This window comes from Danio rerio, chromosome 6, assembly GCF_052040795.2.
Source record: "Danio rerio strain M-AB ecotype USA chromosome 6, GRCz13ab, whole genome shotgun sequence".
NCBI classification, from domain to species: domain Eukaryota; kingdom Metazoa; phylum Chordata; class Actinopteri; order Cypriniformes; family Danionidae; genus Danio; species Danio rerio.
Window position 1 is genome coordinate 29,223,543 of NC_141026.1, and position 17,392 is coordinate 29,240,934.

At 34.4% G+C, this 17,392-nt stretch overlaps 1 protein-coding gene and 1 long non-coding RNA gene across 9 annotated transcripts in view; one reads left to right on the forward strand and one right to left on the reverse strand.

Annotated features, from left to right (window-relative positions):
• Positions 1-17,392, forward strand: part of farp2 (FERM, RhoGEF and pleckstrin domain protein 2) — a 90,564-nt gene that overhangs the window by 22,684 nt on the left and 50,488 nt on the right. The window lies entirely within an intron of this gene.
• On the reverse strand, positions 7,829-15,699 carry LOC147836366 (uncharacterized). The gene is made up of 3 exons (XR_015493706.1): positions 13,413-15,699; positions 12,763-13,272; positions 7,829-12,705 (listed from the first exon to the last, which is right to left on the reverse strand). It is a non-coding gene; the product is annotated as an uncharacterized LOC147836366 (long non-coding RNA).

Consider the following 17,392-nt stretch of genomic DNA (forward strand, 5'->3'; position numbering starts at 1 on the left):
CAATGCGCATATCTGTAATGGACACATTGCAGGATCTGCAATGTTGAGTTGAGATTGAATAGTTTAGGATTTTTTATATATATGATATTGGAATAATATATCAAAAGTTCAAAATACATGAGATTAATCTTACTGCAGAGATTAATCTTAATGGAGTAAAAGTTTATCATTTGCACATGCATTACTAAGAGCATTCAGACACAGTATTTAATAGAAAATATTGTTATTGAACTATGTAAACAATAAAGTCTTTGTGGTGTGATTTTTAAGTTTGGCTTTTTTTGTTCAATTTTTGTACCTGAATATGATTTGGCTATAGTCTGAAAACCGTAAAGCACTGTTTATTTTAATTGCACGTTACATTTCATGCATGATTTGTTCCCCTACAAAATCATGTCAATCGATTGAAAATTACTACATTTATTCCAAATAGGGCTATTCAATTCATTTGGTAAAATTATATTTATATCGCAATGTATATTGCTGAAATAAAAAATATTGGAATTCTAATATCGTCCAGCCCTAAATTATATGGTGTTTGCCATTTGTGGAAAAATAAAATCTGTAAATATAATGGATAAATATGAAATATATAAATGAGTATTTAGTTATTTCAATTAAAGGTACTGTTTAATTGATAGTTACACAATATATTTTTGCCAATGGTAAAAACCAACATTCATTTTAAAGTATGTGGCTATTTAAAAGAATATCTTATTTTTAATCATACACACATTTGTCATTGGCAATGTTTCGATCCAAAAATGCGAATCAACTTTATGCGCAAAACTGGATTATCGCATAACAGACATGCAAATAAAGCAGCGTTTCCATCCAACGAGTCAAAGAGAACAAATTCATCACTTTTTGATTAACTGGTGCCAAATATCAACAGTAAAAACGGAATTTGCTGCGATCAGAGAAGTTGTGTGAATCTTTTCTACATTCAATAAATAAAAGTCGAATAAAAAGTTTATCCTACTCGGTAATTGATGGGCATCTTGTGTTTTTTTTTTTTTTTTTTTTGCGCATATCCAAAATGCACATAAAAATAGTTGGATGGAAACACAGCTAGTGACCCTTTTATCTTTTTTGTAAAATATGTGCTTTATGACTTGCATAAGTTCTAAAACAAATCTGTCCTGACTTAAACGCTTGTAATTCAATCTTGGGCTTGTTCTTCTTCATTGATGTGCAAGTAAAAATAGACACTAATTGCTGCGTTGGATGTTTGAACTGACTCAGGCCTTGAAAATAAAAAAAACAACCCTTTTCAAAGCTGAACCACTGAAAATGTCCAGTGGCTAGAAACATTCTTTGAACCTAAACAGACCTGGAAACAGTCACATTAAAAGACATTTCCGGTTCATAAATGACATATAATGGCACAGCAGAAAGTAAAACATGCCTTCCAAGAACGCTGGCTCCATGTGCCAACTTTAATCCCTGCTGGCAAAGTTCCTTCCTTTTAAATGTGTGTGTTTTTTCTTCTTGAGACAATGTGTGTTGTGTAAGACCCAAAGTAGACATTCCCTCTGTGTTTATGTAGACATTGTACCCAGTTTCTTTCCTTTTGTAAATGTTAGAGACGTTTTTGAAGGTGCTCTCAAAACAACTGCAGCTGACAGCGAGGAAGCCACAGTGACCCCAGGTTAATGGGTGGCTCCTCAAAAAGAGGGTTGAATGTGATTGGTCATTATGGCTCGAAGCTCTGCCCACACCTCAAAACACCAGAAAGCTCAAGAACACTGGCCCTTTTTATTTAGCCCAACAACAGCAGTGGAAAAAAGCACTCCCAATCACTCCTTCCTTTGTGTTTAACAGAGACCTGTAAAATTCTTGAAGGTCTGTGTGTATGTGTGTGTGTTTAATGAATGTATATGAGTGTGTTTTGTTGGTGTGAGGCACAGATGAGTCTTTGTGGAGTGGTCAGTGCAGTGAGGGGGCTGCTTCCTTCATTGGGGAATGCGGAACGGTGGAGGCACAGGGACTGGCTGATGGGATTTTGGAGGAGGGAGCAGAGCAGGACTTGTCCAGCATGCGCAAACAAGCTCATAAATAGTTGGTTTGACAGGCTTTGTAGGGGTAGGTGGGAGTAGGCAGTTTTGAATTTGGTGGGTTGTGTTGGAGTGGGATGACTTGATTTGTAATAGATTAAGGCTGTTTACGCTAGTGTGGTTTCATTTTAAAACAATGTGGAGACTGTCGTTTTTACTACATTTAAAATAAAAAAAAGATCCCAGTCTACACTTTACAGTCTAAAACACATGATACGTCATCATGTATGCTTGCTGGGTTTGTGGATATTTTGTTGGCATCAATAGTTTACCAGTTGTGTAATGGGCATAATGGAGAAGCTTGACAAATCAGGGAATGATACACAAAAGTCCAGGAGACCATTCATGGCCTGTTTCCACTGAGTGGTACAGAACGTTGTGGTATGGTACGCTTTGTTTGTTTCCACTGTCAAAAGGTACTAAGAAGCGAACCGTACTGTACCACTTTTTGAGTACCCTTTTCACAGGGTACTTAGCACAATAAAAGGCAAAGCTATACGTGCAGCTGAACACTATTGGTTTACAGAGAAACGTCATTATCATGTCCACAAGTCAGAAGAATGAAAACAAAGTGCCATTTTTAAATACACAGCCGAGACATTATATATTAAAAATATATATATATATTTATAAAATAGCGAGCTATGGTTGACCCAAGCTCAAACAAACTTTGTCTTCATCTTGATGAACAGCCACAAAGCCAAGAAGAACAGAATCTGCCGTGTGTCCTGTTGTTGTTGTTTACAAGGCTGTCTAAAAGTGTGGGTTTTCACTTTCTCTAGAGAGCTTTATTTGCGATTGCTCACTGCACATATATATTTAATTAAAATAATGAACTTCTTGAGCTGATAATAATAACAAGCGTGTCAATCACATCTGATTCCATCTGATCCATTCCTTTCGAGAATGGACAACGCAAGAGTGAAGCGCGAAAAAACAAAACAATATAGAGACCAGAAAAAAAACAAAGAAGCAAATGATACTTTCAGCAACCTAAAACGTGAACAAAGTTCCATGATTAATTATTATTGTCGCCTTTTTGACTATTATGAACTCTGAATGACAGAACTACTTTCTATCAAGATGTTAACGTTACTGATAAAGATTTAAATACGAGGCTTGTACCGTATATGTATTTTTTTGTATTGATTTTGAACCCAAATAATGCCTAAATTTATGTTTTGGGTATTTTTTTTCTAATTGGCCCTCTATGTTTTCATATGTTTTATTTTATTTAAAAAATTATATTTATTTTTTATTTTATATAATCGCAAATGTTACAGTACTATTTCGCATTATCATCAGTAGCTATAATCAAATCATGTTCATAGGAAGGTTAGTTATTAACATTTATGCACACGAAGGCAGGTCGAATATGCCAGAGTAATGTATTTACTTGCCCTTCAATATTTCACACCTAAATTTTTTTTCTTTTAAACACAAAGGACTGAAATATGCTGGAAACCTGTAATCATTGACGTCCATAGTATTTTTTTGTCCTACTATGGAAATCGGTGATAACAGGTAAGCCCATACAAAATCTTTTGTTATATGTGTAAATTTATATTCCATTTTTTAAATGAATTTTACTAATTTTAGTTATTGACTAAAATAGAAATGGTCACATGATTTATTTACAACACAGTTTGTAAAGTAATATTTTCTGTCTTTTATTAGATATATTATATGAGATAGGGATGCTCAAAATAATCTATTAACCGTTAAACGAAAGGGTGCGTTTGTGACCGATTAATGCTATCAGTTAAACGATTAAAATTATTATTTTAGATATTTTTATTTTGACTACATAAGGTGCCGATTGAATGCGCCTTTGCGTTAAGAGGGGCATCTTTTGCACGCGGCTCATCCCAGAGCAGCAGTTTGTGTTGTCAAAACAACTACAGAGAACTTTTAAAGAGCATGGTTTCCGCTACATTCATTCTTCCATGGCGGAAACCAAAATGCATCCAGCCATGGCTACATTCACATTCAAAACATTCAGTTATTGTTGTTGTTGTTTTTAATAGCGGATTATAATAGCACCAAAACGTATTAAAAGGTAGATTATAACAGCGCAATTTTTTCTGTAACCGTATAGTGCTGTGCGCTATGTTTAATCCTTTGGGGTTACGTCCTGACTGACTGACAGGTGCGCGATGCGTGAGGCCAGCAAACACGCAGAAGCTTTCAGTTAAGATGAACACAGTTTCTATAGTTATACTTTATTTAAAGATAAAGTATGACTGTATATAATGACTCTATCTTGTTGGAGTTTATAGCCGTTTCGCTTTACTTCAGGACGCATTAATGCCGCTCTGAATGTCTAATCGCTGTTTTAAGTTATCCAGAGCTGGATGAATGTACAAATCTTGAATATCACAATATTGTTAAATATTACAATTGTAATAACAACACAGACAGCAACACTTTTGCACAATCGATACCCAGCTGATTCAGTCGTTTCATAAGAGGACCGGCCGCGCTTCTTCTTTTTTCCTTGTCAACATAAAGGCAGTGAGGTGCGCCTCGCGTTTTTGGAATGAAAAAAAGCACGTTAGCTGTGGTCGGCCACTTGTTTTACTGCAAGACATACTTAACTTTGCGGGACGATAACGTATAACCCGTGGCTACAGACACATTTGCCAAAGAAGCAAAATGGAAGAGGAATATTGCTGTTTGAAACAGACGTGTTGATGCCAAAAAAAGCGCTGATGTTGACCTGGATCTGCGTCATAAACGCAACAAATAGGCTTTACCTTTTATTTTACAGCATATAAAGCATGTATGCACATTAAAGCAATATCATATTTAAACAACAAAACTGTTTACAAAAAGTCAACATATGTGTGCGTTGTTGTTGTCTTTTCATCTCGCAGCGCGCGCATATTCTTTAAAATAATGATTTCTATTAAAAATGTAAAAAGGTTTTGTGATTATAATAACAGCGGGGCATTAAATAAATGCATATTTTCCGTGGAGCGGGGAATTTGAGGAACTCAGCTATTTTTATTTGACAGAAGAAAAAAACATATGATTGAAAAAAAAAACTGCCTATGCCGGGTATTAAAAAGAATCAGTCAGTATTTTCGTTTTGTAATATAAATTAATTATTTAAGCGAAAATAATTTAGGGCAGTCCTATTTATTTATTCCTTTTATTTAGATTATTCTGCTCTTCTGTGCTAAACACTGCAGGTGCGTGAAGATGCTCTGTTGTTATGTTCTGTTATTAATATGCTATAAAAATAAATCAGTATTTTAAAATGCAATATTTAATTTGTCGGACACAAAATAGTCACGTCAATTTGTTTAATATAAAATTAATAGTAATCTGACCAGTTAACCCTTAATAACCGATTAATGAGCGGCGGTTGTCGGTTAGCAAAATTAACCGAAATGAGCATCCCTAATATGAGAGACTTGTTTTCTTTTACCAAATAAGTGGATCTAATTTAATTTGCGTTGTAAACATTGAATAAAAGTAAAAAGGTGTTATTTTTTGGTCATGATTCTCCCAAAATCCTTTCGCATAAATCTGCAGATTTTTAACAAAATTCTACACAGAAATGGCAAAAAAAAATGTCAGCAGATTCTATCTGGCCCTAGTTACAGTTTTTTTTTTTTACTTTTTAAAATAAGATATTACTGAAGTTAGTCCTGCACGCTTGCGTTTTTTTTTTTTTTTTTTTTTTTTTAAGTTACTTTGGTACGTTAATCTCATTGTTACTATTATTCAAAAGAAGGTAATGATTCGCACTCAATTGCTTCATACTGTTTTTATTTCTACTTTTTCTTACATTTTAAAAGAAGATAAAATAAAACTCAAAGACATGAATCAAAATGTCAAATTATTGCGGTGCTGTGAGGGCTTGTATATGTTCGGAATGATTTGAAAAAAAGCACAGAATACAGTCCTGAGTGCATGTAAACAAGCTTGCAACAGTTGCCCCCCTCTGAGCACTTCTGATTGGTCCACTGCTGTGGTACTAACAGTAATGAGCTACACTGTGTGTGAAAGTTGAAGATCTTTTAACTTGACATGGCGCTTATGTGTGCAGCACCTCAAAAGATGCGAGACGCAAGCATAACATTTATACACATCCATCAAGTGTGTGTTTACATTGAAAAACAATAGAAAAGAAGCGCATTGGAAAAGAAAAGTGTGTTCTGTGTGGACCATGCAGCCTTGATTCATCTATAAAAAAATATCAGTAAGAACATAAATGGAGATCTATTCAAATAAATGCATGTGTACTAAGGCTGCAAAAAGGTGTTCGATTTATTGCTGATTACAGAACAGTTTTATTGACATGCAAACAACAATCACCTTCGATCGATTTTGCAGCCTTACCCTTATGCATTATTGAAATTTTACAACACTTTTGCTTATAGACTGAATAATGAATTAATCATTTATGCTGCTCAGTGATTTTCCACTTAAATGTATCGCACATCAGAAGATTATTATGGGGCAGCTGCTGCTGATGGAGGAATTTGCCGTTCACAGTTCATTCATACAACCTAATGCCAGTTAAGCATAAATTCATCTGCTAATAACCTATGGGGCCTGTGCGAGTAATCCCGAAATAGTCTAGTTTGTTTTCTTGATTTATTGGCCTATCACAAATGTTTACTTGCTGTCTTATGCAGCATAGCAACCATGACAAAACAGTTTTCAAATAGTAAGTCACAGGATAAGCTATCGGCCCTATCAGTAGAGTCAGCACTAGGAAGCCTCACGCGTGCACACTCACTCACTTGGCCTGCTCAACGTCCAACCATACGATGCAATTAGTGGAACAAATTAGTGACTGCTTTGAGAGAGCTGGCCATGAGGGAAAATCCTAGAGGCCAGCATCTCTTGATTGCTTCAAACCCCCGCCACCCCCAACTCAGATGACAACTTTTGCCATCTCTCATTCTGATATAATTTGAGGGTGTTGAAGCGTGACAGATTGGGCTTTTCATTTGGTCGGCCCTATTGGCAGCCGTCGCTGGCTTTGACCTTAAGTCGGGAGATTTGCACGAGCAGAGATCAAGTTCAACACAGAGCCTTGCCAAAGAGACTTCATTTATTATCTGATCACTGACATGTTAATAAACTCTGCGTTAGTTGACTAATATTGTATTATGCTTAGTATTTATGAAAAAGGCTTTTCTGTTTTCTCTTGGCTATAAAAACCTAAGGATATATGTGATGTATGGTAAAGAAAAATCCCCCAAAATGTTTGAACAACACTGTATTTTTTATTTAGTTTACCTGGTTGACTAGATACACATTTAACGACTTAAAAATATAATAAGAACCTTCAAGTACACTGAAAAAAAAGATTCAAAGTAGTTTTTTTTTTTATTTACGTTACGTTAAGTAATTGTAAACAATATTTGGGCTAAATTTAAACAAATTAAGTTGAACATTACTAAATTAATTTTTTGTTTAAATTCAATCCATAAAAATAGTTTGCAACAGTTTTGCAGAAGAAATTTTTTAGTGTAAATGAATTAACAAATGTGTTTATGAATCATTTGGCTGATATGCAGAACATTTCACATGGTTACTACTGTGTAAGCATAACGCAAATAACTTGCATGAGATGCCAAGGCAAATATATAATCTAGTGTGTTTAGAATAATGAGAACCAAAAGCTAAATAATTTGTAGCCAAAATGTAAGTATTCAGTTTTACATTTGGTTAAGTGGAAAATGTAAGAAACTCAAATTGGTCCTTTTCACATTTTCACATTTCTCAGTAGCTGAAGTGGTCATTGTTGGGTAAACGTAGAGAACAATGAATGGAAAAGTACCACAAATTTTTTTTGCATTCCTATTTGCTCAAATAACAACTGTAAAATCTTCACAATACTGTTTAAGCAACTTTTTAAAAGGAGAATAATAGTTTGAGAAAGATAACGGCAGCCAGAAGAGAAAACAACTGACTTTACTGTCAGTTATGTGAATTATTAATTAAATCATAAGTAAATGATTTAAAAACTTGGCTAATAAAAGTTGCATTTTTCTAGGGAATATTGTATATCGTTAGAAATATCGTTATCGAATTACTCCATCACATTTTTTGTTTGGTATCGTGCAACCCTAATACAAAGTATAGGCTTTATAAATGTATGTTTAAAAAAATCACCAACAGCAATAAGCATTATCACCGTCTGGTGAAAAGGGTCCATTATTATGGTGCATACACACCAAATGTGGATAAAGCGTCAAGTGTGAGTGATTTACATGTTAGGTCAATGCAGAGGTGTGAATAGGCATCCTGTGGCACTATTCGCACAAAGGACGCAATTTGCATGAATTAAGCATGTTTGACACATTAATTGCCCGAACTGGAAAATCTGTACCTTAGCGGACATTTGCACCGCATTAACTAGTGATTATTTAAACAAGTGAGGTGATTTTGTTTTTGTTGTCCCGAGGGGAAATCCTTTTGCTGCCACCAGACAACAGCTCATCAATCTGGGCTTAGCTCAGTTGGAAGCATCGCTGAAAGCCTCCATCATCCAGGTGGAGTTTCTGAAAGAGTTTCCTAAAGCAGATAAAGCACGGCTACGCTCTCAGTAAAATCCATGTTAGTCATTTAGCAACAAAAGTCACTGGGGCAGACAGAAGCCCTGCGACTTCTATTGTGAAGTGAATTAGGTGAGTAAACTCAAAATGTTCTGCTGTGAACTGCATCTGGAGGGAACGCCCCATTAGCCTGCACTTGCCTATTTTGCAGAATCTCACTCATGATATAGCATTATAAAAATGTGTCCTTTAAGCTTATCGAAGTTCAAGGTCTTCAAGAAGTGCAAGAACATCTTCAACTTTTTTTGATGTCAATTTTTCTGTTTATATAAACTTGTATGTGGACAACATCACACTTTCTAAAATATATATTGCTTGTTATTGCTTCATTTCAAAGAAGAACAATAAAAATATGCTGGAATCATCAAAGATCAATACACATATGTACACAAAACTGTTGTAAACAGAGAGAAAGACTGAATACTTGGCATAAGAACTCTTGGGAACTGTACACTTGAAATACATGATTAGATTTGTCTAAATCACATTACATCTACAACTAGAGAATGTGTTGCTCTGTGCTGGGTCTATTGAAGGAGACAGAGCACCAAAACTCATATGAACTATTCCTGTCAAACTGCACTCTGGGAGTTTGGTTCATAGGAAGGGCTTTATTCTTGGTGACGCAGCACACTGGAGCAGTTGGTCAGTAATGCCAGGTACACTTAAAGCCTTCTCTGATCCTGATTAACTCCCATTTTAACTGCTGACAAACACTTCATGTCCGGCTGTCTGCTGAGATGCAGGCCACAGGTAGCAATCACACGTCGCTTGCAGGAGTCACTCCATTTGATGGCTACAAAAAAGATGATCAGATGGATCATTTGTGTACTGTTTAAATGGAATGACCCGGTGACGTTTGTTTGAAGGGTCATATTCCTGAGATGTTTTGTTGATGGATGTAACAGTGTGTGTATTGAGTGAAGGGAGTGTGTTGATCTGTTCTCTTAAATGAATCCACGGTCAAGAACTTGAGAGTTAGGGTCAGCTACAATTGCTTTTTTGTTCTTGGCTAGTACGTTCTTTCCACAATGACGGAAAGTCAAGAAAATGTAGCCGACTGCAGAGCTTGTCCTCTTATTTTATTGAGCCAAATATTGAACTAAAAAGGTAATCTAATATATGTAGTCATGTGTTGGCTGTTACGTTCATACAATGCTTTGCCTGGAGCTGCTTTTCTTTACTTTAACTTTTTGATTTGTGTGATTCATTAGAACAAACTTGGCCAAGTTGTAAGAACTGAAAATAGTAAAAATTTTGTTTACAGACAAAAAAAAACATGTATTTGGTAAATGCATGTTATAGTTATTGTGGAGGTTTCATCAATATAGATTTCATTTTTAAATTATAATATCACAAAAAGTTGTCCGTGTCATAACTGTTCTATTAAATCAGTGGGTTTTTCTCTGGTTATGTGTTCTAGATGTATCCAATCACAAACCTCCTCAATCAACTAGAAGCTTGAATTCATTTTTGATGGATCTGCCACAAGAATCCATCCAAACACTGTAAACAATTCTGGGTTCCACACAATTTCTGAAATCAATTAAGTTAATGTAATGGTTTTTATAAATTTAAGTAGATTGAACATAAAACTATTAAGTTGTCCCATAAAAAAAAAAACTTTAAAATTGTGTTGTTTCAACTCTTTTTAAAGAAGTAGGAACCGTAAAAGTATATTTTTGAGTGCAGATTCGCATCTTTTTTTAGCAGCACAATCACCATTGTGGTCAAATCACAATGTGAAAAATTATATTTAGCTATCTGTTTGATTACTATTTATTAAGTTTCAAATGTCTGAGACATTATTACAATCTTGTATTAACATGCATTTTACTTGATGATCTAATTACAGTGGGTCAGCTGGTGTTAATATTTAGATACATTTTTTTTAGACGTGTTCTTTGGTTTTGAATGAGAACATGTTTTACTTCTTTACATTAAGTACTTTCGCTTGAGCTATTGGCATAATACGCAGTTCCTGTACACCATTGAATGAACCCGTTTAACAGAGCTTATGAGTGAACAGGAAAGCAACTGCAGTTTTTATAGAAACTTGTATTTCGGTACATCATCATGTATTGGGTCATAAGTGGGCTCAGAAAGAATCTGCAGACATTTCTTTTGCTATTTCTGCAGAGAATTTTCTATAAAAAGAAATAAATAAAAGATGTGTGCGTGCGCAGATTACGCGTGTGGCATAGTCATTAGATGGAGAGTAGACACTTAATGATAGTGAACACATTCAACCACATCAGCTTTTACAAGATGAAAAAGTAATTTGTTTTAGTGCATTATCAGCTATAGTACCTCTTTAGAAAAATGGACAAGCTGAAAAAGTTTTAGGCTCCATTTTAGGGCCATCCACTTCTGCCTGTATTTATGAATCTGCATCATAATAATAGTAGACGTAATGAAGGCCAAGTGAGGTTAGGATATAAAGGGGTACTCGACCTTTTTTGTAAATAGGCTCATTTTACAACTCCCCCAGAGTTAAACGTATTACCATTTTTGAATGCAAACAGTTTATACGCGGGTCTAAAAATAGCACCTTTAGCTTAGCTTAGCATAAATAATTGAATCAGATTAGACCATTAGCATCTCACTCAAATACCCAAAGAGTTTAGATCATGTTCCTATTTAAAGCTTGACTCTTCTGTAGTAAGTAGTACTAAGACTGACGGAAAATGAAAAGTAACTATACTCGACTATACTGTTTATTAACCTAGCTGTAGACTACTTTTCAGGTGCTGTATATCATTGTGCTACTGTAGCCATAGTCATTACCCCAGTATAAAAGTATAGTTCCTAGACATATCCACATAGAAAATAGTAACTTTTCATTTTCTGTCATTCGTTTTACACAATAGGACTACAGGAGAGTTAAGCTTGAAATAGAAAAAATTATTGAACCTCGTATTTTACATTTTTGAGTGACATGCTAATGGTCTAAACAGACTCACTGATTTATGCTATGCTAAGTTAAGCTAAAAGTGCTCCTGCCAGACATGGAGATTGAATGAATGGATTCAAAATTGGTAAAACGGAACTGTTTAACTATAGGTAGTTGAACCTATTTCCAAAAAAGTGAGAACTTTTTGATAAGTGAGATCTTATTTTTGGGCGAGTGCAGATGTTTCAGCAGCCACAGCACAGAAAACATTGTAATTCATTCATGTAGCTGTCATACATTTACTTAAGGTCAATGATTTGCAACATTTCTTATCATTTGGTGTCAAGGTGTGGCTGGAATCGTTGCAACATGGCAATATCCTGCTTTTTGTTTGGAGTGTGAGAAAGAGCTGCCTCCCGCTAAGATCTCAACATGCCTCAACACAGCCGGCACTCAAACACATGAGCATGTCAGTTCTGCTCACGCACAGACCAAATGTTAGAGCTTACACACCACTGTTCGTTTGGATTCAGCAGTTGCCAGTGTAGTGAACACTAGAAAGAATCCCCAGTCTGTGAACATCTGCTGCTCTGTAATCCCAGCCACTGTTGACCCATAAACCTGCCGACTAACTTTCCAACTGTAACAGGGGAACCTCTGCTTGCTGGATATGTGTTTGTAGAGCTCAGCAGGCACTGTATTGTCATGCATGGAAAACAAGCTACGGTTGATATTTCCTTGTTACAGTCATCACCACAGAGCTGATCCTTGGTTTTGTTTAGTTATGCTGTAATTCTAATAGGCTTTTAGTTTGGGGAGCTTGAGAATGCTGCAGAAAAGAGACTTAATCCAATTAATGCTGAAGTATGTGAACTGACAGTCTGTAGTATTCACTTCCAAAATGAAGACACACCTCACACGTGAGAACGTCAACAATGGGTTCATACCAGCACCACTTTTAACTTGAAATGCATTTACTTTCTAAAATGTTAATGGTTGAATATAATTTTAGAAATAATACTGATTGGATAAACTGATGTGGTGCTCACTAAACATTTATTCATTCCTAATATTATTGAAGGTGTCAAATAGATGAGCTCAAAGGTTTTAAACCCGTTATTTATTGTTTGATTTGATTCATGAAATTGCATATTAAAAGCAGATGTTAATAGGTCTTTTTGTTTTTTCTGATTATTGTTCTTTTATTGATGATTATTATATATTTTTTTACATATTTGAGTATTGCCTTGAAATAGAAGTATTTTGCTGTATTGTAAATGCAATTACTAGTACTTTTGTACTACTTTTGCAATTAATGCATTCTTGCTAGATGAAAAAAAAACCATATAAAACATTTTAATATAAAGGTAGTATAATTACAAATTGAGTGAGAAAAGACTGAAATCTCCACAAATATTTGTCTAGGAAAGTCAGTTGCTTATCTAAGGGCTTGGCGAAATATAGATTTTTTAGATTAGTATTGATCGTTCGTTGAAAGTAAAATCAGTTTCCCGTATTGGTTTTCGGGAATCATGAACATTCAGTATAACCAGGGAATCTTTTTTCCAAAATTATTATTTCCAAAACAAAATACCTTTACAAGCCTGTTTTCTAGTGGAAAAATTTACAAAAGTAAATTACTAGTTTGAATCAATAAAAACTACAATAATTTACAGCATTAGTTGTTAGTTAATACCTTTGTTATAGTTTTTATTAACAATCTGATTCTCAAACTCAATTCCTGGAGGGCCGCAACTCTGCACAGTTTTGCTCTAACTCTGATCAAACACAGCTGATCCAACTAATCAAGCTGATCCTGACTCTGAGGACCTCGATTATTTGGATTGGCTGTTTTTGACAGGGTTGGACCTGGAGCAAAACTGTGCAGAGCTGCAGCCCTCCAGACATTTAGTTTTGAGACCTATGCTTTAGTTTGTATAGACTGAGATTACGAGTGATAACATGTTCATGAACCACACTATAATTTGAATAGGTAAAGATTAGAAGCAATGTTTTCAGCATTATGCTCTACTGCCATTTTAAAAAAATGGCATTTGATAAAGGGGTCATGGTCAACCTCTGCCCTCAGCTCCTGACTCAAGTGGTTCTAACATCTAGCCCAGCAATGTTTTGCTACTTAATAACCACTTTTTCCTGGTTCAGTGCCGATGCTTTGTGTGTCGAAAGACAAAGAACAGGTTTGGATCTAGACTCTGGCTCCAAATCAGTACTTTTTCTGCCTTGCTAGAAAAGGGGTAAATCAGAATCATATTGAGAGCTAATGAATCAAAATTAAATCTAGAACTTTATATCCCCTGTAGCATAACCAAAAGCCGCATTACGTTCCAGGTATTGCTGGATATGTTTACATGCTCTGAAGTAATTGGTTGTATTTATGTAAACGCATGATTGGATTGAGTTTTATTGATTGAGCTCGATCTGATTAAAAGTTGTATTCTTTTTGTATTCCGATCCAACAGCAAAAATAAAAACATATAAATGTAAAACAAATTTTCCAGTTATATTTAGAAGTCTCTGGGGAATATTGATTAATAAATGCATAAAACCGATGGCTGAATATATATTTTTTATTAGGCTGCTTAATGAAGAACCAAATATTTTAAGTGTGCTGTAACCCACATATAAACACAAGTTTAAATTGAACCTCTAAATAATAAAATAAACTAAATAGATATTACAATTAGGAATAGGTTTTATGAATAAATTAGATTCATACAAAAAAAAAAAAAAAACACTGTTGTGTGTAAAAGACTTTCGACATTAGAAGTAGTGTTTAGATTTTTAGACACAAACATGCTTAAATACAAAGTCTACTAAACCAAACTGAACATAAGCATGAACTGTTTCTTAAACATCAGCATGTTGGAAATTCATTTGGAATTACTGTGCTCATAAAACAAGTCATCACTGTGTCATTTTAAATCAAACTTTGATTCATTTTATCTACACTGAAATCAACTGTAGGCTACACCTGATACATCCAAATGTCTTAAAAACCGAGATAACCTACCAGACATCAGTTCAGAAGATGATGAGTTTTTTCTGCTGATTACTTTTAAAGCCAGATGCGCTCAAAAGGAAAGTTTGAGGATGAAAATTTTGTTGCAAATGTAGCCAATTTTAATGTTATATTTGTAATATTAAGGAAACATACTTACACTTGTATTTTATAGCTCATTTCTATGTAGTCTCCACTAGTGTAATAATGCACAGGCCGAACGTGTGCACATATTTAAAAGGATTGTATATAAAATGCATATAAACAAGTATTTGAATCAGATAAGTACTTGTAAACAGATCTGCAATTCTATTCAATTCATCCAGATTGACGAAAATCAGTGCATATAAACACAGCCATTGATATATTCTTTAAATAAAGACATACTGTACATTCCATACATTCATTGGCAGCAGCCATATCAAATGTTATGATTTCCCTTTCATTCAGTTCTTTATGAGAGTTTGGTCTCCCCCTCCTCGCACTGACTCTCTTGTTCATGTTAATGCGGGTTTTGGCAGAGCCCAGAGGAAGCCATCTGTACGGTGCCTATCTGACCTGCTTGGCACAGACTGGACATTCTCAACTTAACAAACCGTATTAAAGGCAAAAAGAATCAGTCCAGTTTAGAAAGTACCACAAAACTGGAGGGTAACAATCTGGCCCTTCCAAATTCAAGTCAGGCTGTTTTTATGGTCTTTAAAAATACATTTCACATTACAAACAGCTGTCTGCTGTGTAATTTTCCCAGAATGTCACTGGCTCACATGGCAAAACCAAGCTCTGTGCATTCAGGATACCATGGTACTTAGTCCTTCATTTTGTAATGACAACCCTCTGAGTCTGTTTACAGGGAAAACCCTTTCCCTTTAAGCAGGTTTAACTGCCTACATACCCTGAAATGTCCTTAGATGTTCTGCTAGCCTGCCACTGATCTGTGTTTACAGCAGACGGTCCAGCTGATCTCAGAGCGGCTGTGCTGTGGCCTTGTGTCTGGTTTAGGACGGCCTTCATGCTGTGGAGAATTACTCAGAGAGCCCACAGATATTTCCCACTGACACCCATTAGCCTCAAATATCCAGCAACTTCATAGCAGACACAGCTGCTTTTCCACACAAATAGTTTACCCCTCATAACCCCATTGTGTTTAACAAAAAAGAAAGAAAGATGAAATTACAAGTGGAACTTGACAACCCCTCTAACTTATTTAAATGAGCTACATCTTTTCATCTAATTTTTGGTAAAGTTTTTAGTATTTTGTGTGCATTGAAGTTAAACTTATTGAAGACAGAACTAGATAAAAGAAATGTATTATATATAAACACACATTTTTCCTTAAATTTTAGCTTAGTACGAATTGTTATTTAATTTCAACTAAAAACATTTTTAATTCGTGGTTTTGGTTTAGTTAATCATAATATCTTTGTTTTGATTATATTTATTTATATTATCTTTTTAATGCAATTAGCTGCCTTTGTCCATATTGAGACATGTTGATAATATTTTTGTATATCTATAACCAAAATAAATCACTGTTATATGGCTCCAATTAGGCATGAACCGCCGGTATAAGATTGTGACGGTATGATAACCTTGCATAAAAATATCACATTCTCTTGATCACTGCTCTAAAATATGTTCTTTTATAACGTCTGAGTAAGAAACAGCAACTTTTCCCCTCATTGAACAAATATATTTTATTTTAAAAAACATTTCAAATGTTTTTGAACAGTAGCTTTTGATGTGGAGAGTCTTTTTCTGCTGGAGATACTGTTGCCCTAAAAAACTAAATAATATAGTTGCAAAAAACAACAACAAAACTTTATATATACTGTAGGAACAGTATAACAGAAAATTCCGGCGGTTTTAAAACCTTGACTTTTCCAAAGAGCGATAAACCTTGATCATCCCATGTTTAGCTCTAATATCCTAATATCATTGTAAATAATACACTGTGCATTACAAATGCATATCATATATACAATACAATATTACTAACATATTGTAAATGAGATACTATGTTTTTTTATTTGAATTTATTCAATTAATATTATAATTTTGTAATTTATGCAATATTTAAAACACTGTTTCATGTCATCTTTCTCCAGTGTAATATTTGTTTACATGGCCTTAAATTAAATTAAACGTTTGTTGTACAATGTTGTTGTTGTGCCTGTCAAATCATATATAGCACCAAAATGTAAATTTTAACACTATAATAGCATCATAATGCAACTGCACTCTCCCAAAGAACACATACTATTGTATTCTTAACAATATTTTATTTAATTAATGCCATTTTAACTATTCATATTTAGGCATTGAAATCAAAATGTGAAGATGTATATCCTAAACAAATAAATAAATAATAATAAATGTTAACAGAAATGTTAAAGTAAAAAAAGAGAAAAAAAGTAAAAGATATATTTTTATTCGTCTGGCACCCATAACATATACTATAGTAATTTACTGCAGTGTTTTTTTTTAATCCATACTGAAACTGATGCCTCCAATAGAGATGTTTCACAATCAACTGAAATGTTCCTAGAATTTTTTATGGACAATACTGTATATATAAAATCACCAAGAATGATTGAGCTCATGTCCATGTGTTGTGCGAGTAGTCGATATATTGATTATTGTGACAGGCCTAGTTGTTGTTGTTGTATTTGTATTTGTCATTGTTAAGTTTTTAATTTATAGTGTTGATAAATGAACATTTTGAAAGATGCATGTATTTGAAATGTACATCTTAGTTGAACGATTAAATCATGATAATAATTTTCATGATGTTTAAAAATTTGTATATTAAATTAATGTTTTGTTTTTCTTATTTCTTGTA